We start from the raw sequence: 25995 nt of genomic DNA, 5'->3' as shown, positions 1-25995 counted from the left end.
AATTAGGCCAACTACTTCATTCACTTCAAACCCATTACATAATACTAGTATTTAAGAAAAATGGTAAAATATTGCAAATATGTTAAATAACAATTCTATTGATCTAGTAATCGAAGTAACTTATTTTTATCCTAATTAAGATCAAGAATATCACAAAAAGCCAAGCCATTTGAATAGTCCTAGATAAAAAAAGTCATGAACTGTTAAACTTTCAAAAACATAAATTCCTCTTTCCGATCTACTTAAAAATGTGAAAGAGGATTTTCAACAATGAACTTGTTAAAATCAAAGTTAAGATACAGGAAAACAAATCAACATTCCAACGACGGCAAGGATTTAGCCATAACATCGCATGTACAAAGGGAAAAAAAAAAAAACTCGCAGAAAAAATGCAGTGTTAAATTTCACATTAAAATATGATTTCCCTGTATTTAACTTTCATCTTGCTGAATTTTTTGTAAATAATAGAAAGATTATACCTTTCCTTTAACATATTATATCACACACTTTTATACTTTCTGTAATGCATTTTCTTTAACATATTTATATCACACATTTTTATACTTTGTGTAATGTGAATGAAATTTTATTTCTTTGTCTGTATTTGGTTTCATTTTCATATAAAAAGAGTTAAAAATAGGGTTATCTAATGTTGCTATCTAGGTAACAAAATTTAAACACACATTTTCAGTAAAAATTGCAGAATAACAGCTTTTATTTCCTTGAAGACGTAACACCTCGCTATTCCAGCTATGATACATACTGCATACTGTCAGAGAGAAATTCCTTTCTTAAACAGGGAATCCATATACTTTAATGTGTTTTGACAAAAGTACTGTTTATGACTAATCCATGGTCCAGGAGTAAAATACTTCATAGTAAATCCATCTAAATTTTTATTATTTCTGGTCATCTGTATAGACTGTTTATTTATCACGACTAAACTCCCAAACTGCATTCTACATACCTCATATGATTCTTCAAGTCACGTTTCGTAGCCTATCGTTTTTACCACAGCAGTTAATTGCTGAGGGCAGACCTGTAAAGCGTGATTTCGCGTATAGCAGTACCTTAAAGAATTCCATTTAATTTTTCCACTCCTAGAATTTCATTCATACGTGGTTCAACATTCATCCATCAACACCGGAAAGAATTTATCTCCTACTTTAAACAGTTTCCATCGACTGAAAATGAAGTCCAAAAAATCTTACAAATGTCAAAAGCAAAGGATGCCCAAGAATTTTCACATATGGATGATAGAAAAGTCAAACAATGAATAAGAAAATTAGAAAAGAAGAATTGGGTGCTTATAAAACCCCTTGATAATAAAAGCGCTCATTACGAAGAAGAGCTTTTAACTGAAGAGAAGATGAAGGAATTGTTAAACAACAGAAAAGCAATGCCTGATCTTCTAGCGGAGATTGACCAAATTAAAGAAAAAACCGGACACTTTAAAAGAGCTACTGGGAAACATGTGCTCTTTACAGCAACACGGTTACAGTTGCATCAGTCATTCTTATAAGCAAAAGACATCAGCTTTTTCAAAAAAAATAATTCTGTCATGTATTTGCCAAGACAACGGAAAGAAGTCCAAAAGAAACTTTCAGAGTGCTTCACAAAACAAAGTTGAAAGTTAATCTGCAGAATCTTACTTCTATAATAATAAAACATCTCTGATTTGATTTCAAGATGAATTTTTATTTATCGAATCAATTTTAAATAGATCTTTGCAAATTGGTTCATAAAACTTCACAATATGTCAAAATAGTTCAGATTAAGGAAAACATATAATAAAGTATGCTTAAAACAACTAAGAAAAAGCACATTTTGAGCATCCCTTAAGAGAAGACAATTCGGTTCCAATAACTTTCTTTATGAGTACTCATTAAATTTTTATTTACATTTCTTTTTTGTTCAACATTTAACTTTTAATGGTTTTAAGATAAACAGCACTTGACAGAGAGACTCTAAATTCAGGAAAAACTGAAACCAAATTGGTTTATACACAAGCAGTGCAATTACACTGGCCTGTTGGGAACAGAAGACCCCGTTGGACAGGGAAAATATTAGGAAAGAGAGAGAGGAAAATGTTTAGCCTCCTTCTCGTAATGCGAAAGGAGGCCACTTGGGAGAAAATTACACTACAGCAGTAATTCTGAAACCACTACGAAGCAACAAAACTCTAATAATTCTCAGACTTCTGATAATTATAGTGTGATTAACAGTTCAACCTCACTTCGAATATTACAATACAATATAAAGAAAAAACCAATTCAGACACTTCAATATGGAATTCAAAACCTAAGAAATTAATGCATAAATGCTACCCTAAACATTAAAATATAATGTGAAGCGTTTATGTAAAATAAATAACTAGTAAAATGCCAATACGAAGTAACATGTGAAAAGGGACATACAAATTATAACATTAAAGCATTTCTAGTTAAAATAAAGTTGATATAAAACAAGAATTATCAGCCACAGATATCTTTTTGCTCTGCATTATTTTTCCATTCTTTTCATCATCGTTCTTTTTCTTTCACGGTATGATGTTCTGCAATCCAAGAGTGCACGAAAATGATGACAAATTACACTAGAAGAGGCCAAGGGGGAAAAAAGGAACCATTATATTTTAACTACTTTGATATTAAAGAATAATTATACACAAAGAGAAATATATAATTATTGTTTCTTAATATATAAAACTTCAAAAGTAGCCTTCTTTGTTTTAAACTCCAGCAATGTGCTACATTCTTACTAAAATCATGAATGCAGTTGATAGAAAAGCAAATGCTTTTCCTAATACGACAGAAGTACAGTAAGCGAAAGGGGTTTTTAATATATGGGTACATCATGAATAATGAAAGAAAAAAAAATTTAGACTGTTATTACGGATACACAGAATAAGAGGGATAATGATCTTCGAGAAGAGTAAATAATTTCAGTGCTGGTAGAAAGATGGCACCAAAAGACAATAAGCAGGCAATTTTAAATCAAAAATAAACAAAATAAACTTTACTGTTAGCTTTGAAGCAGGTGTTATATTTAAAAATACCTTAGTTCACACACAGAATTAGTCAAATAACCGATCAAAATAGAGTAAGAATCAAACTCACAATATATTAACATTGAAAGAGCTATACATATATATATTAAAAGATTTTTTTAAAAAAAGGGCACAAAAGCACCATTCTAAAAACAGATTTCGAAGACTATCTTGGAAACAAAAGTCATATACCATAAACAAAATATTTCATTCAGAATTTTAACGTGAAAACCGTTTCTAAATTTAAGTTCTTTACTTACGTACTCTCATCCACTAGAGAGGACAGCTTAGTCCGATGTGCAAAAAATTATCCTGAAATATTACCAGGTCACTTTAATGAAATTATAGCAATATTTCACTCAGGGAAAGAACATATTGTTTATCTGCCCGGGTTTGAGCTCAGCTTTAATACAGCACGCCAAAACACATCAAATGCCATTGAATGATACAGCATTTTGAAATGTTGCAAAAAATTTAAATGCAATTTCGTGGAAGAGCTATTGCAATTACCTACATACTAAAATTTTGACCACAAATTCAAGAAAACTAAGATGTACTAATGTAGGGATGCTCAACTTATTGTACTATAAAACCTAAACATAGGAATGACATTTTGTCAGCTATGTGAGATGTCCAATACCGAGAAATTCCGTTAAATTGCAGAATAGAACCTGCGTCTGAAAACAGACGAAAGGTAAAACATAATTCAAATACTTTACTTTTAGCCTTGATGCAGGTATTCTATATTAAACTGTCTTAATTCACATACAGAATTAGTAATATAATAGCTCAAAATGTTGTAAGAACCAAACACGCATTATATAAACATTAAAAAATTGATATACATTTATTAGTATTACGAGGATTTATTCTGAAATATCATAATGTCACTTTCAAAGAAACGATAGAAATTTTCACTCAGGGAAGGGACATTCTGTCTGGCTGCCCGGGTTCCATCCCAGCTTCTCTTATAAAAGTTTCATAGAAGAATTTTAAAAATCCAGAAACAAAACTTATGAAGAAATTTTTGAACATACAGGGTTCTATGATTTAGCCATTCTTACAGACATAATAACTAAATCTTAAACTTCAGGGGGAAGAAGAACTAAACTAAAGTCTTTGAATTAAACAGTATTATAAATTCATTTTAAATCAAAATTTATTTTGTGAAAACATTATACAAATATAAGGAATATACATTTTTACCATAATGTAATGTACGTTTTGCTACTTTGAAAATCTGGAGAACTGAAACACTCATTTTTTAAATCTCATCAAGCTTAAAGTAGTTTCTAAATTAGATGTTTTGAGTGCATTTATAATTAGGCCAACTACTTCATTCACTTCAAACCCATTACATAATACTAGTAATTAAGAAAAATGGTAAAAGATTGCAAATATGTTAAATAACAATTCTATTGATCTAGTAATCGAAGTAACTTATTTTTATCCTAATTAAGATCAAGAATATCACAAAAAGCCAAGCCATTTGAATAGTCCTAGACAAAAAAAAATCATGAACTGTTAAACTTTTAAAAAGATAAATTCCTCTTTCCCATCTACTTAAAGATGTGAAAGAGGATTTTCAACAATGAACTTGTTAAAATCAATGTTAAGATACAGGATAACAAATCAACATTCTAACGACTGCAAGGATTTAGCCATAACATCGCATGTACCAAAGGGGAAAAAAAAAACTCGCAGAAAAAATGCAGTGTTAAATTTCACATTAAAATATGATTTCCCTGTAATTAACTTTCATCTTGCTGAATTTTTTGTAAATAATAGAAAGATTATACCTTTCCTTTAACATATTATATCACACACTTTTATACTTTCTGTAATGCATTTTCTTTAACATATTTATATCACACATTTTTATACTTTGTGTAATGTGAATGAAATTTTATTTCTTTGTCTGTATTTGGTTTCATTTTCATATAAAAAGAGTTAAAAATAGGGTTATCTAATGTTGCTATCTAGGTAACAAAATTTAAACACACATTTTCAGTAAAAATTGCAGAATAACAGCTTTTATTTCCTTGAAGACGTAACACCTCGCTATTCCAGCTATGATACATACTGCATACTGTCAGAGAGAAATTCCTTTCTTAAACAGGGAATCCATATACTTTAATGTGTTTTGACAAAAGTACTGTTTATGACTAATCCATGGTCCAGGAGTAAAATACTTCATAGTAAATCCATCTAAATTTTTATTATTTCTGGTCATCTGTATAGACTGTTTATTTATCACGACTAAACTCCCAAACTGCATTCTACATACCTCATATGATTCTTCAAGTCACGTTTCGTAGCCTATCGTTTTTACCACAGCAGTTAATTGCTGAGGGCAGACCTGTAAAGCGTGATTTCGCGTATAGCAGTACCTTAAAGAATTCCATTTAATTTTTCCACTCCTAGAATTTCATTCATACGTGGTTCAACATTCATCCATCAACACCGGAAAGAATTTATCTCCTACTTTAAACAGTTTCCATCGACTGAAAATGAAGTCCAAAAAATCTTACAAATGTCAAAAGCAAAGGATGCCCAAGAATTTTCACATATGGATGATAGAAAAGTCAAACAATGAATAAGAAAATTAGAAAAGAAGAATTGGGTGCTTATAAAACCCCTTGATAATAAAAGCGCTCATTACGAAGAAGAGCTTTTAACTGAAGAGAAGATGAAGGAATTGTTAAACAACAGAAAAGCAATGCCTGATCTTCTAGCGGAGATTGACCAAATTAAAGAAAAAACCGGACACTTTAAAAGAGCTACTGGGAAACATGTGCTCTTTACAGCAACACGGTTACAGTTGCATCAGTCATTCTTATAAGCAAAAGACATCAGCTTTTTCAAAAAAAATAATTCTGTCATGTATTTGCCAAGACAACGGAAAGAAGTCCAAAAGAAACTTTCAGAGTGCTTCACAAAACAAAGTTGAAAGTTAATCTGCAGAATCTTACTTCTATAATAATAAAACATCTCTGATTTGATTTCAAGATGAAATTTTACTTATCGAATCAATTTTAAATAGATCTTTGCAAATTGGTTCATAAAACTTCACAATATGCCAAAATAGTTCAGATTAAGGAAAACATATAATAAAGTATGCTTAAAACAACTAAGAAAAAGCACATTTTGAGCATCCCTTAAGAGAAGACAATTCGGTTCCACTAACTTTCTTTACGAGTACTCATTAAATTTTTATTTACATTTCTTTTTTGTTCAACATTTAACTTTTAATGGTTTTAAGATAAACAGCACTTGACAGAGAGACTCTAAATTCAGGAAAAACTGAAACCAAATTGGTTTATACACAAGCAGTGCAATTACACTGGCCTGTTGGGAACAGAAGACCCCGTTGGACAGGGAAAATATTAGGAAAGAGAGAGAGGAAAATGTTTAGCCTCCTTCTCGTAATGCGAAAGGAGGCCACTTGGGAGAAAATTACACTACAGCAGTAATTCTGAAACCACTACGAAGCAACAAAACTCTAATAATTCTCAGACTTCTGATAATTATAGTGTGATTAACAGTTCAACCTCACTTCGAATATTACAATACAATATAAAGAAAAAACCAATTCAGACACTTCAATATGGAATTCAAAACCTAAGAAATTAATGCATAAATGCTACCCTAAACATTAAAATATAATGTGAAGCGTTTATGTAAAATAAATAACTAGTAAAATGCCAATACGAAGTAACATGTGAAAAGGGACATACAAATTATAACATTAAAGCATTTCTAGTTAAAATAAAGTTGATATAAAACAAGAATTATCAGCCACAGATATCTTTTTGCTCTGCATTATTTTTCCATTCTTTTCATCATCGTTCTTTTTCTTTCACGGTATGATGTTCTGCAATCCAAGAGTGCACGAAAATGATGACAAATTACACTAGAAGAGGCCAAGGGGGAAAAAAGGAACCATTATATTTTAACTACTTTGATATTAAAGAATAATTATACACAAAGAGAAATATATAATTATTGTTTCTTAATATATAAAACTTCAAAAGTAGCCTTCTTTGTTTTAAACTCCAGCAATGTGCTACATTCTTACTAAAATCATGAATGCAGTTGATAGAAAAGCAAATGCTTTTCCTAATACGACAGAAGTACAGTAAGCGAAAGGGGTTTTTAATATATGGGTACATCATGAATAATGAAAGAAAAAAAAATTTAGACAGTTATTACGGATACACAGAATAAGAGGGATAATGATCTTCGAGAAGAGTAAATAATTTCAGTGCTGGTAGAAAGATGGCACCAAAAGACAATAAGCAGGCAATTTTAAATCAAAAATAAACAAAATAAACTTTACTGTTAGCTTTGAAGCAGGTGTTATATTTAAAAATACCTTAGTTCACACACAGAATTAGTCAAATAACCGATCAAAATAGAGTAAGAATCAAACTCACAATATATTAACATTGAAAGAGCTATACATATATATATTAAAAGATTTTTTTAAAAAAAGGGCACAAAAGCACCATTCTAAAAACAGATTTCGAAGACTATCTTGGAAACAAAAGTCATATACCATAAACAAAATATTTCATTCAGAATTTTAACGTGAAAACCGTTTCTAAATTTAAGTTCTTTACTTACGTACTCTCATCCACTAGAGAGGACAGCTTAGTCCGATGTGCAAAAAATTATCCTGAAATATTACCAGGTCACTTTAATGAAATTATAGCAATATTTCACTCAGGGAAAGAACATATTGTTTATCTGCCCGGGTTTGAGCTCAGCTTTAATACAGCACGCCAAAACACATCAAATGCCATTGAATGATACAGCATTTTGAAATGTTGCAAAAAATTTAAATGCAATTTCGTGGAAGAGCTATTGCAATTACCTACATACTAAAATTTTGACCACAAATTCAAGAAAACTAAGATGTACTAATGTAGGGATGCTCAACTTATTGTACTATAAAACCTAAACATAGGAATGACATTTTGTCAGCTATGTGAGATGTCCAATACCGAGAAATTCCGTTAAATTGCAGAATAGAACCTGCGTCTGAAAACAGACGAAAGGTAAAACATAATTCAAATACTTTACTTTTAGCCTTGATGCAGGTATTCTATATTAAACTGTCTTAATTCACATACAGAATTAGTAATATAATAGCTCAAAATGTTGTAAGAACCAAACACGCATTATATAAACATTAAAAAATTGATATACATTTATTAGTATTACGAGGATTTATTCTGAAATATCATAATGTCACTTTCAAAGAAACGATAGAAATTTTCACTCAGGGAAGGGACATTCTGTCTGGCTGCCCGGGTTCCATCCCAGCTTCTCTTATAAAAGTTTCATAGAAGAATTTTAAAAATCCAGAAACAAAACTTATGAAGAAATTTTTGAACATACAGGGTTCTATGATTTAGCCATTCTTACAGACATAATAACTAAATCTTAAACTTCAGGGGGAAGAAGAACTAAACTAAAGTCTTTGAATTAAACAGTATTATAAATTCATTTTAAATCAAAATTTATTTTGTGAAAACATTATACAAATATAAGGAATATACATTTTTACCATAATGTAATGTACGTTTTGCTACTTTGAAAATCTGGAGAACTGAAACACTCATTTTTTAAATCTCATCGAGCTTAAAGTAGTTTCTAAATTAGATGTTTTGAGTGCATTTATAATTAGGCCAACTACTTCATTCACTTCAAACCCATTACATAATACTAGTAATTAAGAAAAATGGTAAAAGATTGCAAATATGTTAAATAACAATTCTATTGATCTAGTAATCGAAGTAACTTATTTTTATCCTAATTAAGATCAAGAATATCACAAAAAGCCAAGCCATTTGAATAGTCCTAGACAAAAAAAAATCATGAACTGTTAAACTTTTAAAAAGATAAATTCCTCTTTCCCATCTACTTAAAGATGTGAAAGAGGATTTTCAACAATGAACTTGTTAAAATCAATGTTAAGATACAGGATAACAAATCAACATTCTAACGACTGCAAGGATTTAGCCATAACATCGCATGTACCAAAGGGGAAAAAAAAAACTCGCAGAAAAAATGCAGTGTTAAATTTCACATTAAAATATGATTTCCCTGTAATTAACTTTCATCTTGCTGAATTTTTTGTAAATAATACAAAGATTATACCTTTTCTATAACATATTATATCACACACTTTTATACTTTGTGTAATGCATTTTCTTTAACATATTTATATCACACATTTTTATACTTTGTGTAATGTGAATGCAATTTTAATTCTTTATCTAATTCTTTATCTAATTAGCTAATTTTGCTAATAGGGTTATCTAATTTTGCTATCTAGGTAACATAATTTAAACACACATTTTCAGTAAAAATTGCAGAATAACAGCTTCTATTTCCCTGAAGACGTAACACCTCGCTATTCCAGCTATGATACATACTGCATACTGTCAGAGAGAAATTCCTTTCTTAAACAGGGAATCCATATACTTTAATGTGTTTTGACAAAAGTACTGTTTATGACTAAACCATGGTCCAGGAATAAAATACTTCATAGTAAATCCATCTAAATTTTTATTATTTCCGGTCATCTGTATAGACTGTTTATTTATCACGACTAAACTCCCAAACTGCATTCTACATACCTCATATGATTCTTCAAGTCACGTTTCGTAGCCTATCGTTTTTACCACAGCAGTTAATTGCTGAGGGCAGACCTGTAAAGCGTGATTTTGCGTATAGCAGTACCTTAAAGGATTCCATTTAATTTTTCCACTCCTAGAATTTCATTCATACGTGGTTCAACATTCATCCATCAACACCGGAAAGAATTTCTCTCCTACTTTAAACAGTTTCCATCGACTGAAAATGAAGTCCAAAAAATCTTACAAATGTCAAAAGCGAAGGATGCCCAAGAATTTTCACATATGGATGATAGAAAAGTCAAACAATGAATAAGAAAATTACAAAAGAAGAATTGGGTGCTTATAAAACCCCTTGATAATAAAAGCGCTCATTACGAAGAAGAGCTTTTAACTGAAGAGAAGATGAAGGAATTGTTAAACAACAGAAAAGCAATGCCTGATCTTCTAGCGGAGATTGACCAAATTAAAGAAAAAAACCGGACACTTTAAAAGAGCTACTGGGAAACATGTGCTCTTTAAAGCAACACGGTTACAGTTGCATCAGTCATTCTTATAAGCAAAAGACATCAGCTTTTTCAAAAAAATAATTCTGTCATGTATTTGTCAAGACAACGGAAATTGTCTTGGCAAATACATGACAAGTCCAAAAGAAACTTTCAGAGTGCTTCACAAAACAAAGTTGAAAGTTAATCTGCAGAATCTTACTTCTATAATAATAAAACATCTCTGATTTGATTTCAAGATGAATTTTTATTTATCGAATCAATTTTAAATAGATCTTTGCAAATTGGTTCATAAAACTTCACAATATGTCAAAATAGTTCAGATTAAGGAAAACATATAATAAAGTATGCTTAAAACAACTAAGAAAAAGCACATTTTGAGCATCCCTTAAGAGAAGACAATTCGGTTCCAATAACTTTCTTTATGAGTACTCATTAAATTTTTATTTACATTTCTTTTCTGTTCAACATTTAAGTTTCAATGGTTTTAAGATAAACAGCACTTGACAGAGAGACTCTAAATTCGGGAAAAACTGAAACCAAATTGGTTTATACACAGGCAGTGCAATTACACTGGCCTGTTGGGAACAGAAGACCCCGTTGGACAGGGAAAATGTTAGGAAAGAGAGAGAGGAAAATGTTTAGCCTCCTCATCGTAATGCGAAAGGAGGCCACTTGGGAGAAAATTACACTACAGCAGTAATTCTGAAACCACTACGAAGCAACAAAACTCTAATAATTCTCAGACTTCTGATAATTATAGTGTGATTAACAGTTCAACCTCACTTCGAATATTACAATACAATATAAAGAAAAAACCAATTCAGACACTCCAATATGGAACTCAAAACCTAAGAAATTAATGCATAAATGCTACCCTAAACATTAAAATATAATGTGAAGCGTTTATGTAAAATAAATAACTAGTAAAACGCCAATACAAAGCAACATGTGAAAAGGGACATACAAATTATGACATTAAAGCATTTCTAGTTAAAATAAAGTTGATATAAAACAAGAATTACCAGCCACAGATGTCTTTTGCTCTGCACTATTTCTCCATTCTTTTCATCATCGTTCTTTTTCTTTCACGGTATCATGTTCTGCAATCCAAGAGTGCACAAAAATGATGACAAATTACACTAGAAGAGGCCAAGGGGGAAAAAAGGAACCATTATATTTTAACTACTTTGATATTAAAGAATAATTATACACAAAGAGAAATATATAATTATTGTTTCTTAATATATAAAACTTCAAAAGTAGCCTTCTTTGTTTTAAACTCCAGCAATGTGCTACATTCTTACTAAAATCATGAATGCAGTTGATAGAAAAGCAAATGCTTTTCCTAATACGACAGAAGTACAGTAAGCGAAAGGGGTTTTTAATATATGGGTACAACATGAATAATGAAAGAAAAAAAAATTTAGACAGTTATTACGGATACACAGAATAAGAGGGATAATGATCTTCGAGAAGAGTAAATAATTTCAGTGCTGGTAGAAAGATGGCACCAAAAGACAATAAGCAGGCAATTTTAAATCAAAAATAAACAAAATAAACTTTACTGTTAGCTTTGAAGCAGGTGTTATATTTAAAAATACCTTAGTTCACACACAGAATTAGTCAGATAACCGATCAAAATAGAGTAAGAATCAAACTCACAATATATTAACATTGAAAGAGCTATACATATATATATTAAAAGATTTTTTTAAAAAAAGGGCACAAAAGCACCATTCTAAAAACAGATTTCGAAGACTATCTTGGAAACAAAAGTCATATACCATAAACAAAATATTTCATTCAGAATTTTAACGTGAAAACCGTTTCTAAATTTAAGTTCTTTACTTACGTACTCTCATCCACTAGAGAGGACAGCTTAGTCCGATGTGCAAAAAATTATCCTGAAATATTACCAGGTCACTTTAATGAAATTATAGCAATATTTCACTCAGGGAAAGAACATATTGTTTATCTGCCCGGGTTTGAGCTCAGCTTTAATACAGCACGCCAAAACACATCAAATGCCATTGAATGATACAGCATTTTGAAATGTTGCAAAAAATTTAAATGCAATTTCGTGGAAGAGCTATTGCAATTACCTACATACTAAAATTTTGACCACAAATTCAAGAAAACTAAGATGTACTAATGTAGGGATGCTCAACTTATTGTACTATAAAACCTAAACATAGGAATGACATTTTGTCAGCTATGTGAGATGTCCAATACCGAGAAATTCCGTTAAATTGCAGAATAGAACCTGCGTCTGAAAACAGACGAAAGGTAAAACATAATTCAAATACTTTACTTTTAGCCTTGATGCAGGTATTCTATATTAAACTGTCTTAATTCACATACAGAATTAGTAATATAATAGCTCAAAATGTTGTAAGAACCAAACACGCATTATATAAACATTAAAAAATTGATATACATTTATTAGTATTACGAGGATTTATTCTGAAATATCATAATGTCACTTTCAAAGAAACGATAGAAATTTTCACTCAGGGAAGGGACATTCTGTCTGGCTGCCCGGGTTCCATCCCAGCTTCTCTTATAAAAGTTTCATAGAAGAATTTTAAAAATCCAGAAACAAAACTTATGAAGAAATTTTTGAACATACAGGGTTCTATGATTTAGCCATTCTTACAGACATAATAACTAAATCTTAAACTTCAGGGGGAAGAAGAACTAAACTAAAGTCTTTGAATTAAACAGTATTATAAATTCATTTTAAATCAAAATTTATTTTGTGAAAACATTATACAAATATAAGGAATATACATTTTTACCATAATGTAATGTACGTTTTGCTACTTTGAAAATCTGGAGAACTGAAACACTCATTTTTTAAATCTCATCGAGCTTAAAGTAGTTTCTAAATTAGATGTTTTGAGTGCATTTATAATTAGGCCAACTACTTCATTCACTTCAAACCCATTACATAATACTAGTAATTAAGAAAAATGGTAAAAGATTGCAAATATGTTAAATAACAATTCTATTGATCTAGTAATCGAAGTAACTTATTTTTATCCTAATTAAGATCAAGAATATCACAAAAAGCCAAGCCATTTGAATAGTCCTAGACAAAAAAAAATCATGAACTGTTAAACTTTTAAAAAGATAAATTCCTCTTTCCCATCTACTTAAAGATGTGAAAGAGGATTTTCAACAATGAACTTGTTAAAATCAATGTTAAGATACAGGATAACAAATCAACATTCTAACGACTGCAAGGATTTAGCCATAACATCGCATGTACCAAAGGGGAAAAAAAAAACTCGCAGAAAAAATGCAGTGTTAAATTTCACATTAAAATATGATTTCCCTGTAATTAACTTTCATCTTGCTGAATTTTTTGTAAATAATACAAAGATTATACCTTTTCTATAACATATTATATCACACACTTTTATACTTTGTGTAATGCATTTTCTTTAACATATTTATATCACACATTTTTATACTTTGTGTAATGTGAATGCAATTTTAATTCTTTATCTAATTCTTTATCTAATTAGCTAATTTTGCTAATAGGGTTATCTAATTTTGCTATCTAGGTAACATAATTTAAACACACATTTTCAGTAAAAATTGCAGAATAACAGCTTCTATTTCCCTGAAGACGTAACACCTCGCTATTCCAGCTATGATACATACTGCATACTGTCAGAGAGAAATTCCTTTCTTAAACAGGGAATCCATATACTTTAATGTGTTTTGACAAAAGTACTGTTTATGACTAAACCATGGTCCAGGAATAAAATACTTCATAGTAAATCCATCTAAATTTTTATTATTTCCGGTCATCTGTATAGACTGTTTATTTATCACGACTAAACTCCCAAACTGCATTCTACATACCTCATATGATTCTTCAAGTCACGTTTCGTAGCCTATCGTTTTTACCACAGCAGTTAATTGCTGAGGGCAGACCTGTAAAGCGTGATTTTGCGTATAGCAGTACCTTAAAGGATTCCATTTAATTTTTCCACTCCTAGAATTTCATTCATACGTGGTTCAACATTCATCCATCAACACCGGAAAGAATTTCTCTCCTACTTTAAACAGTTTCCATCGACTGAAAATGAAGTCCAAAAAATCTTACAAATGTCAAAAGCGAAGGATGCCCAAGAATTTTCACATATGGATGATAGAAAAGTCAAACAATGAATAAGAAAATTACAAAAGAAGAATTGGGTGCTTATAAAACCCCTTGATAATAAAAGCGCTCATTACGAAGAAGAGCTTTTAACTGAAGAGAAGATGAAAGAATTGTTAAACAACAGAAAAGCAATGCCTGATCTTCTAGCGGAGATTGACCAAATTAAAGAAAAAAACCGGACACTTTAAAAGAGCTACTGGGAAACATGTGCTCTTTAAAGCAACACGGTTACAGTTGCATCAGTCATTCTTATAAGCAAAAGACATCAGCTTTTTCAAAAAAATAATTCTGTCATGTATTTGTCAAGACAACGGAAATTGTCTTGGCAAATACATGACAAGTCCAAAAGAAACTTTCAGAGTGCTTCACAAAACAAAGTTGAAAGTTAATCTGCAGAATCTTACTTCTATAATAATAAAACATCTCTGATTTGATTTCAAGATGAATTTTTATTTATCGAATCAATTTTAAATAGATCTTTGCAAATTGGTTCATAAAACTTCACAATATGTCAAAATAGTTCAGATTAAGGAAAACATATAATAAAGTATGCTTAAAACAACTAAGAAAAAGCACATTTTGAGCATCCCTTAAGAGAAGACAATTCGGTTCCAATAACTTTCTTTACGAGTACTCATTAAATTTTTATTTACATTTCTTTTTTGTTCAACATTTAAGTTTCAATGGTTTTAAGATAAACAGCACTTGACAGAGAGACTCTAAATTCGGGAAAAACTGAAACCAAATTGGTTTATACACAGGCAGTGCAATTACACTGGCCTGTTGGGAACAGAAGACCCCGTTGGACAGGGAAAATGTTAGGAAAGAGAGAGAGGAAAATGTTTAGCCTCCTCATCGTAATGCGAAAGGAGGCCACTTGGGAGAAAATTACACTACAGCAGTAATTCTGAAACCACTACGAAGCAACAAAACTCTAATAATTCTCAGACTTCTGATAATTATAGTGTGATTAACAGTTCAACCTCACTTCGAATATTACAATACAATATAAAGAAAAAACCAATTCAGACACTCCAATATGGAACTCAAAACCTAAGAAATTAATGCATAAATGCTACCCTAAACATTAAAATATAATGTGAAGCGTTTATGTAAAATAAATAACTAGTAAAACGCCAATACAAAGCAACATGTGAAAAGGGACATACAAATTATGACATTAAAGCATTTCTAGTTAAAATAAAGTTGATATAAAACAAGAATTACCAGCCACAGATGTCTTTTGCTCTGCACTATTTCTCCATTCTTTTCATCATCGTTCTTTTTCTTTCACGGTATCATGTTCTGCAATCCAAGAGTGCACAAAAATGATGACAAATTACACTAGAAGAGGCCAAGGGGGAAAAAAGGAACCATTATATTTTAACTACTTTGATATTAAAGAATAATTATACACAAAGAGAAATATATAATTATTGTTTCTTAATATATAAAACTTCAAAAGTAGCCTTCTTTGTTTTAAACTCCAGCAATGTGCTACATTCTTACTAAAATCATGAATGCAGTTGATAGAAAAGCAAATGCTTTTCCTAATACGACAGAAGTACAGTAAGCGAAAGGGGTTTTTAATATATGGGTACAACATGAATAATGAAAGAAAAAAAAATTTAGACAGTTATTACGGATACACAGAATAAGAGGGATAATGATCTTCGAGAAGAGTAAATAATTTCAGTGCTGGTAGAAAGATGGCACCAAAAGACAATAAGCAGGCAATTTTAAATCAAAAATAAACAAAATAAACTTTACTGTTAGCTTTGAAGCAGGTGTTATATTTAAAAATACCTTAGTTCACACACAGAATTAGTCAAATAACCGATCAAAATAGAGTAAGAATCAAACTCACAATATATTAACATTGAAAGAGCTATACATATATATATTAAAAGATTTTTTTAAAAAAAGGGCACAAAAGCACCATTCTAAAAACAGATTTCGAAGACTATCTTGGAAACAAAAGTCATATACCATAAACAAAATATTTCATTCAGAATTTTAACGTGAAAACCGTTTCTAAATTTAAGTTCTTTACTTACGTACTCTCATCCACTAGAGAGGACAGCTTAGTCCGATGTGCAAAAAATTATCCTGAAATATTACCAGGTCACTTTAATGAAATTATAGCAATATTTCACTCAGGGAAAGAACATATTGTTTATCTGCCCGGGTTTGAGCTCAGCTTTAATACAGCACGCCAAAACACATCAAATGCCATTGAATGATACAGCATTTTGAAATGTTGCAAAAAATTTAAATGCAATTTCGTGGAAGAGCTATTGCAATTACCTACATACTAAAATTTTGACCACAAATTCAAGAAAACTAAGATGTACTAATGTAGGGATGCTCAACTTATTGTACTATAAAACCTAAACATAGGAATGACATTTTGTCAGCTATGTGAGATGTCCAATACCGAGAAATTCCGTTAAATTGCAGAATAGAACCTGCGTCTGAAAACAGACGAAAGGTAAAACATAATTCAAATACTTTACTTTTAGCCTTGATGCAGGTATTCTATATTAAACTGTCTTAATTCACATACAGAATTAGTAATATAATAGCTCAAAATGTTGTAAGAACCAAACACGCATTATATAAACATTAAAAAATTGATATACATTTATTAGTATTACGAGGATTTATTCTGAAATATCATAATGTCACTTTCAAAGAAACGATAGAAATTTTCACTCAGGGAAGGGACATTCTGTCTGGCTGCCCGGGTTCCATCCCAGCTTCTCTTATAAAAGTTTCATAGAAGAATTTTAAAAATCCAGAAACAAAACTTATGAAGAAATTTTTGAACATACAGGGTTCTATGATTTAGCCATTCTTACAGACATAATAACTAAATCTTAAACTTCAGGGGGAAGAAGAACTAAACTAAAGTCTTTGAATTAAACAGTATTATAAATTCATTTTAAATCAAAATTTATTTTGTGAAAACATTATACAAATATAAGGAATATACATTTTTACCATAATGTAATGTACGTTTTGCTACTTTGAAAATCTGGAGAACTGAAACACTCATTTTTTAAATCTCATCAAGCTTAAAGTAGTTTCTAAATTAGATGTTTTGAGTGCATTTATAATTAGGCCAACTACTTCATTCACTTCAAACCCATTACATAATACTAGTAATTAAGAAAAATGGTAAAAGATTGCAAATATGTTAAATAACAATTCTATTGATCTAGTAATCGAAGTAACTTATTTTTATCCTAATTAAGATCAAGAATATCACAAAAAGCCAAGCCATTTGAATAGTCCTAGACAAAAAAAAATCATGAACTGTTAAACTTTTAAAAAGATAAATTCCTCTTTCCCATCTACTTAAAGATGTGAAAGAGGATTTTCAACAATGAACTTGTTAAAATCAATGTTAAGATACAGGATAACAAATCAACATTCTAACGACTGCAAGGATTTAGCCATAACATCGCATGTACCAAAGGGGAAAAAAAAAACTCGCAGAAAAAATGCAGTGTTAAATTTCACATTAAAATATGATTTCCCTGTAATTAACTTTCATCTTGCTGAATTTTTTGTAAATAATAGAAAGATTATACCTTTCCTTTAACATATTATATCACACACTTTTATACTTTCTGTAATGCATTTTCTTTAACATATTTATATCACACATTTTTATACTTTGTGTAATGTGAATGAAATTTTATTTCTTTGTCTGTATTTGGTTTCATTTTCATATAAAAAGAGTTAAAAATAGGGTTATCTAATGTTGCTATCTAGGTAACAAAATTTAAACACACATTTTCAGTAAAAATTGCAGAATAACAGCTTTTATTTCCTTGAAGACGTAACACCTCGCTATTCCAGCTATGATACATACTGCATACTGTCAGAGAGAAATTCCTTTCTTAAACAGGGAATCCATATACTTTAATGTGTTTTGACAAAAGTACTGTTTATGACTAATCCATGGTCCAGGAGTAAAATACTTCATAGTAAATCCATCTAAATTTTTATTATTTCTGGTCATCTGTATAGACTGTTTATTTATCACGACTAAACTCCCAAACTGCATTCTACATACCTCATATGATTCTTCAAGTCACGTTTCGTAGCCTATCGTTTTTACCACAGCAGTTAATTGCTGAGGGCAGACCTGTAAAGCGTGATTTCGCGTATAGCAGTACCTTAAAGAATTCCATTTAATTTTTCCACTCCTAGAATTTCATTCATACGTGGTTCAACATTCATCCATCAACACCGGAAAGAATTTATCTCCTACTTTAAACAGTTTCCATCGACTGAAAATGAAGTCCAAAAAATCTTACAAATGTCAAAAGCAAAGGATGCCCAAGAATTTTCACATATGGATGATAGAAAAGTCAAACAATGAATAAGAAAATTAGAAAAGAAGAATTGGGTGCTTATAAAACCCCTTGATAATAAAAGCGCTCATTACGAAGAAGAGCTTTTAACTGAAGAGAAGATGAAGGAATTGTTAAACAACAGAAAAGCAATGCCTGATCTTCTAGCGGAGATTGACCAAATTAAAGAAAAAACCGGACACTTTAAAAGAGCTACTGGGAAACATGTGCTCTTTACAGCAACACGGTTACAGTTGCATCAGTCATTCTTATAAGCAAAAGACATCAGCTTTTTCAAAAAAAATAATTCTGTCATGTATTTGCCAAGACAACGGAAAGAAGTCCAAAAGAAACTTTCAGAGTGCTTCACAAAACAAAGTTGAAAGTTAATCTGCAGAATCTTACTTCTATAATAATAAAACATCTCTGATTTGATTTCAAGATGAAATTTTACTTATCGAATCAATTTTAAATAGATCTTTGCAAATTGGTTCATAAAACTTCACAATATGCCAAAATAGTTCAGATTAAGGAAAACATATAATAAAGTATGCTTAAAACAACTAAGAAAAAGCACATTTTGAGCATCCCTTAAGAGAAGACAATTCGGTTCCACTAACTTTCTTTACGAGTACTCATTAAATTTTTATTTACATTTCTTTTTTGTTCAACATTTAACTTTTAATGGTTTTAAGATAAACAGCACTTGACAGAGAGACTCTAAATTCAGGAAAAACTGAAACCAAATTGGTTTATACACAAGCAGTGCAATTACACTGGCCTGTTGGGAACAGAAGACCCCGTTGGACAGGGAAAATATTAGGAAAGAGAGAGAGGAAAATGTTTAGCCTCCTTCTCGTAATGCGAAAGGAGGCCACTTGGGAGAAAATTACACTACAGCAGTAATTCTGAAACCACTACGAAGCAACAAAACTCTAATAATTCTCAGACTTCTGATAATTATAGTGTGATTAACAGTTCAACCTCACTTCGAATATTACAATACAATATAAAGAAAAAACCAATTCAGACACTTCAATATGGAATTCAAAACCTAAGAAATTAATGCATAAATGCTACCCTAAACATTAAAATATAATGTGAAGCGTTTATGTAAAATAAATAACTAGTAAAATGCCAATACGAAGTAACATGTGAAAAGGGACATACAAATTATAACATTAAAGCATTTCTAGTTAAAATAAAGTTGATATAAAACAAGAATTATCAGCCACAGATATCTTTTTGCTCTGCATTATTTTTCCATTCTTTTCATCATCGTTCTTTTTCTTTCACGGTATGATGTTCTGCAATCCAAGAGTGCACGAAAATGATGACAAATTACACTAGAAGAGGCCAAGGGGGAAAAAAGGAACCATTATATTTTAACTACTTTGATATTAAAGAATAATTATACACAAAGAGAAATATATAATTATTGTTTCTTAATATATAAAACTTCAAAAGTAGCCTTCTTTGTTTTAAACTCCAGCAATGTGCTACATTCTTACTAAAATCATGAATGCAGTTGATAGAAAAGCAAATGCTTTTCCTAATACGACAGAAGTACAGTAAGCGAAAGGGGTTTTTAATATATGGGTACATCATGAATAATGAAAGAAAAAAAAATTTAGACAGTTATTACGGATACACAGAATAAGAGGGATAATGATCTTCGAGAAGAGTAAATAATTTCAGTGCTGGTAGAAAGATGGCACCAAAAGACAATAAGCAGGCAATTTTAAATCAAAAATAAACAAAATAAACTTTACTGTTAGCTTTGAAGCAGGTGTTATATTTAAAAATACCTTAGTTCACACACAGAATTAGTCAAATAACCGATCAAAATAGAGTAAGAATCAAACTCACAATATATTAACATTGAAAGAGCTATACATATATATATTAAAAGATTTTTTTAAAAAAAGGGCACAAAAGCACCATTCTAAAAACAGATTTCGAAGACTATCTTGGAAACAAAAGTCATATACCATAAACAAAATATTTCATTCAGAATTTTAACGTGAAAACCGTTTCTAAATTTAAGTTCTTTACTTACGTACTCTCATCCACTAGAGAGGACAGCTTAGTCCGATGTGCAAAAAATTATCCTGAAATATTACCAGGTCACTTTAATGAAATTATAGCAATATTTCACTCAGGGAAAGAACATATTGTTTATCTGCCCGGGTTTGAGCTCAGCTTTAATACAGCACGCCAAAACACATCAAATGCCATTGAATGATACAGCATTTTGAAATGTTGCAAAAAATTTAAATGCAATTTCGTGGAAGAGCTATTGCAATTACCTACATACTAAAATTTTGACCACAAATTCAAGAAAACTAAGATGTACTAATGTAGGGATGCTCAACTTATTGTACTATAAAACCTAAACATAGGAATGACATTTTGTCAGCTATGTGAGATGTCCAATACCGAGAAATTCCGTTAAATTGCAGAATAGAACCTGCGTCTGAAAACAGACGAAAGGTAAAACATAATTCAAATACTTTACTTTTAGCCTTGATGCAGGTATTCTATATTAAACTGTCTTAATTCACATACAGAATTAGTAATATAATAGCTCAAAATGTTGTAAGAACCAAACACGCATTATATAAACATTAAAAAATTGATATACATTTATTAGTATTACGAGGATTTATTCTGAAATATCATAATGTCACTTTCAAAGAAACGATAGAAATTTTCACTCAGGGAAGGGACATTCTGTCTGGCTGCCCGGGTTCCATCCCAGCTTCTCTTATAAAAGTTTCATAGAAGAATTTTAAAAATCCAGAAACAAAACTTATGAAGAAATTTTTGAACATACAGGGTTCTATGATTTAGCCATTCTTACAGACATAATAACTAAATCTTAAACTTCAGGGGGAAGAAGAACTAAACTAAAGTCTTTGAATTAAACAGTATTATAAATTCATTTTAAATCAAAATTTATTTTGTGAAAACATTATACAAATATAAGGAATATACATTTTTACCATAATGTAATGTACGTTTTGCTACTTTGAAAATCTGGAGAACTGAAACACTCATTTTTTAAATCTCATCGAGCTTAAAGTAGTTTCTAAATTAGATGTTTTGAGTGCATTTATAATTAGGCCAACTACTTCATTCACTTCAAACCCATTACATAATACTAGTAATTAAGAAAAATGGTAAAAGATTGCAAATATGTTAAATAACAATTCTATTGATCTAGTAATCGAAGTAACTTATTTTTATCCTAATTAAGATCAAGAATATCACAAAAAGCCAAGCCATTTGAATAGTCCTAGACAAAAAAAAATCATGAACTGTTAAACTTTTAAAAAGATAAATTCCTCTTTCCCATCTACTTAAAGATGTGAAAGAGGATTTTCAACAATGAACTTGTTAAAATCAATGTTAAGATACAGGATAACAAATCAACATTCTAACGACTGCAAGGATTTAGCCATAACATCGCATGTACCAAAGGGGAAAAAAAAAACTCGCAGAAAAAATGCAGTGTTAAATTTCACATTAAAATATGATTTCCCTGTAATTAACTTTCATCTTGCTGAATTTTTTGTAAATAATACAAAGATTATACCTTTTCTATAACATATTATATCACACACTTTTATACTTTGTGTAATGCATTTTCTTTAACATATTTATATCACACATTTTTATACTTTGTGTAATGTGAATGCAATTTTAATTCTTTATCTAATTCTTTATCTAATTAGCTAATTTTGCTAATAGGGTTATCTAATTTTGCTATCTAGGTAACATAATTTAAACACACATTTTCAGTAAAAATTGCAGAATAACAGCTTCTATTTCCCTGAAGACGTAACACCTCGCTATTCCAGCTATGATACATACTGCATACTGTCAGAGAGAAATTCCTTTCTTAAACAGGGAATCCATATACTTTAATGTGTTTTGACAAAAGTACTGTTTATGACTAAACCATGGTCCAGGAATAAAATACTTCATAGTAAATCCATCTAAATTTTTATTATTTCCGGTCATCTGTATAGACTGTTTATTTATCACGACTAAACTCCCAAACTGCATTCTACATACCTCATATGATTCTTCAAGTCACGTTTCGTAGCCTATCGTTTTTACCACAGCAGTTAATTGCTGAGGGCAGACCTGTAAAGCGTGATTTTGCGTATAGCAGTACCTTAAAGGATTCCATTTAATTTTTCCACTCCTAGAATTTCATTCATACGTGGTTCAACATTCATCCATCAACACCGGAAAGAATTTCTCTCCTACTTTAAACAGTTTCCATCGACTGAAAATGAAGTCCAAAAAATCTTACAAATGTCAAAAGCGAAGGATGCCCAAGAATTTTCACATATGGATGATAGAAAAGTCAAACAATGAATAAGAAAATTACAAAAGAAGAATTGGGTGCTTATAAAACCCCTTGATAATAAAAGCGCTCATTACGAAGAAGAGCTTTTAACTGAAGAGAAGATGAAGGAATTGTTAAACAACAGAAAAGCAATGCCTGATCTTCTAGCGGAGATTGACCAAATTAAAGAAAAAAACCGGACACTTTAAAAGAGCTACTGGGAAACATGTGCTCTTTAAAGCAACACGGTTACAGTTGCATCAGTCATTCTTATAAGCAAAAGACATCAGCTTTTTCAAAAAAATAATTCTGTCATGTATTTGTCAAGACAACGGAAATTGTCTTGGCAAATACATGACAAGTCCAAAAGAAACTTTCAGAGTGCTTCACAAAACAAAGTTGAAAGTTAATCTGCAGAATCTTACTTCTATAATAATAAAACATCTCTGATTTGATTTCAAGATGAATTTTTATTTATCGAATCAATTTTAAATAGATCTTTGCAAATTGGTTCATAAAACTTCACAATATGTCAAAATAGTTCAGATTAAGGAAAACATATAATAAAGTATGCTTAAAACAACTAAGAAAAAGCACATTTTGAGCATCCCTTAAGAGAAGACAATTCGGTTCCAATAACTTTCTTTATGAGTACTCATTAAATTTTTATTTACATTTCTTTTCTGTTCAACATTTAAGTTTCAATGGTTTTAAGATAAACAGCACTTGACAGAGAGACTCTAAATTCGGGAAAAACTGAAACCAAATTGGTTTATACACAGGCAGTGCAATTACACTGGCCTGTTGGGAACAGAAGACCCCGTTGGACAGGGAAAATGTTAGGAAAGAGAGAGAGGAAAATGTTTAGCCTCCTCATCGTAATGCGAAAGGAGGCCACTTGGGAGAAAATTACACTACAGCAGTAATTCTGAAACCACTACGAAGCAACAAAACTCTAATAATTCTCAGACTTCTGATAATTATAGTGTGATTAACAGTTCAACCTCACTTCGAATATTACAATACAATATAAAGAAAAAACCAATTCAGACACTCCAATATGGAACTCAAAACCTAAGAAATTAATGCATAAATGCTACCCTAAACATTAAAATATAATGTGAAGCGTTTATGTAAAATAAATAACTAGTAAAACGCCAATACAAAGCAACATGTGAAAAGGGACATACAAATTATGACATTAAAGCATTTCTAGTTAAAATAAAGTTGATATAAAACAAGAATTACCAGCCACAGATGTCTTTTGCTCTGCACTATTTCTCCATTCTTTTCATCATCGTTCTTTTTCTTTCACGGTATCATGTTCTGCAATCCAAGAGTGCACAAAAATGATGACAAATTACACTAGAAGAGGCCAAGGGGGAAAAAAGGAACCATTATATTTTAACTACTTTGATATTAAAGAATAATTATACACAAAGAGAAATATATAATTATTGTTTCTTAATATATAAAACTTCAAAAGTAGCCTTCTTTGTTTTAAACTCCAGCAATGTGCTACATTCTTACTAAAATCATGAATGCAGTTGATAGAAAAGCAAATGCTTTTCCTAATACGACAGAAGTACAGTAAGCGAAAGGGGTTTTTAATATATGGGTACAACATGAATAATGAAAGAAAAAAAAATTTAGACAGTTATTACGGATACACAGAATAAGAGGGATAATGATCTTCGAGAAGAGTAAATAATTTCAGTGCTGGTAGAAAGATGGCACCAAAAGACAATAAGCAGGCAATTTTAAATCAAAAATAAACAAAATAAACTTTACTGTTAGCTTTGAAGCAGGTGTTATATTTAAAAATACCTTAGTTCACACACAGAATTAGTCAGATAACCGATCAAAATAGAGTAAGAATCAAACTCACAATATATTAACATTGAAAGAGCTATACATATATATATTAAAAGATTTTTTTAAAAAAAGGGCACAAAAGCACCATTCTAAAAACAGATTTCGAAGACTATCTTGGAAACAAAAGTCATATACCATAAACAAAATATTTCATTCAGAATTTTAACGTGAAAACCGTTTCTAAATTTAAGTTCTTTACTTACGTACTCTCATCCACTAGAGAGGACAGCTTAGTCCGATGTGCAAAAAATTATCCTGAAATATTACCAGGTCACTTTAATGAAATTATAGCAATATTTCACTCAGGGAAAGAACATATTGTTTATCTGCCCGGGTTTGAGCTCAGCTTTAATACAGCACGCCAAAACACATCAAATGCCATTGAATGATACAGCATTTTGAAATGTTGCAAAAAATTTAAATGCAATTTCGTGGAAGAGCTATTGCAATTACCTACATACTAAAATTTTGACCACAAATTCAAGAAAACTAAGATGTACTAATGTAGGGATGCTCAACTTATTGTACTATAAAACCTAAACATAGGAATGACATTTTGTCAGCTATGTGAGATGTCCAATACCGAGAAATTCCGTTAAATTGCAGAATAGAACCTGCGTCTGAAAACAGACGAAAGGTAAAACATAATTCAAATACTTTACTTTTAGCCTTGATGCAGGTATTCTATATTAAACTGTCTTAATTCACATACAGAATTAGTAATATAATAGCTCAAAATGTTGTAAGAACCAAACACGCATTATATAAACATTAAAAAATTGATATACATTTATTAGTATTACGAGGATTTATTCTGAAATATCATAATGTCACTTTCAAAGAAACGATAGAAATTTTCACTCAGGGAAGGGACATTCTGTCTGGCTGCCCGGGTTCCATCCCAGCTTCTCTTATAAAAGTTTCATAGAAGAATTTTAAAAATCCAGAAACAAAACTTATGAAGAAATTTTTGAACATACAGGGTTCTATGATTTAGCCATTCTTACAGACATAATAACTAAA

This window comes from Stegodyphus dumicola, chromosome X2 (assembly GCF_044657685.1).
Source record: "Stegodyphus dumicola isolate Sdum_Otavi_A_Nest chromosome X2, ASM4465768v1".
In the NCBI taxonomy this organism is placed as follows: Eukaryota; Metazoa; Arthropoda; class Arachnida; order Araneae; family Eresidae; genus Stegodyphus; species Stegodyphus dumicola.
The sequence above is the reverse complement of the archived record's forward strand: the minus strand, read 5'-3'. Positions refer to the sequence as shown.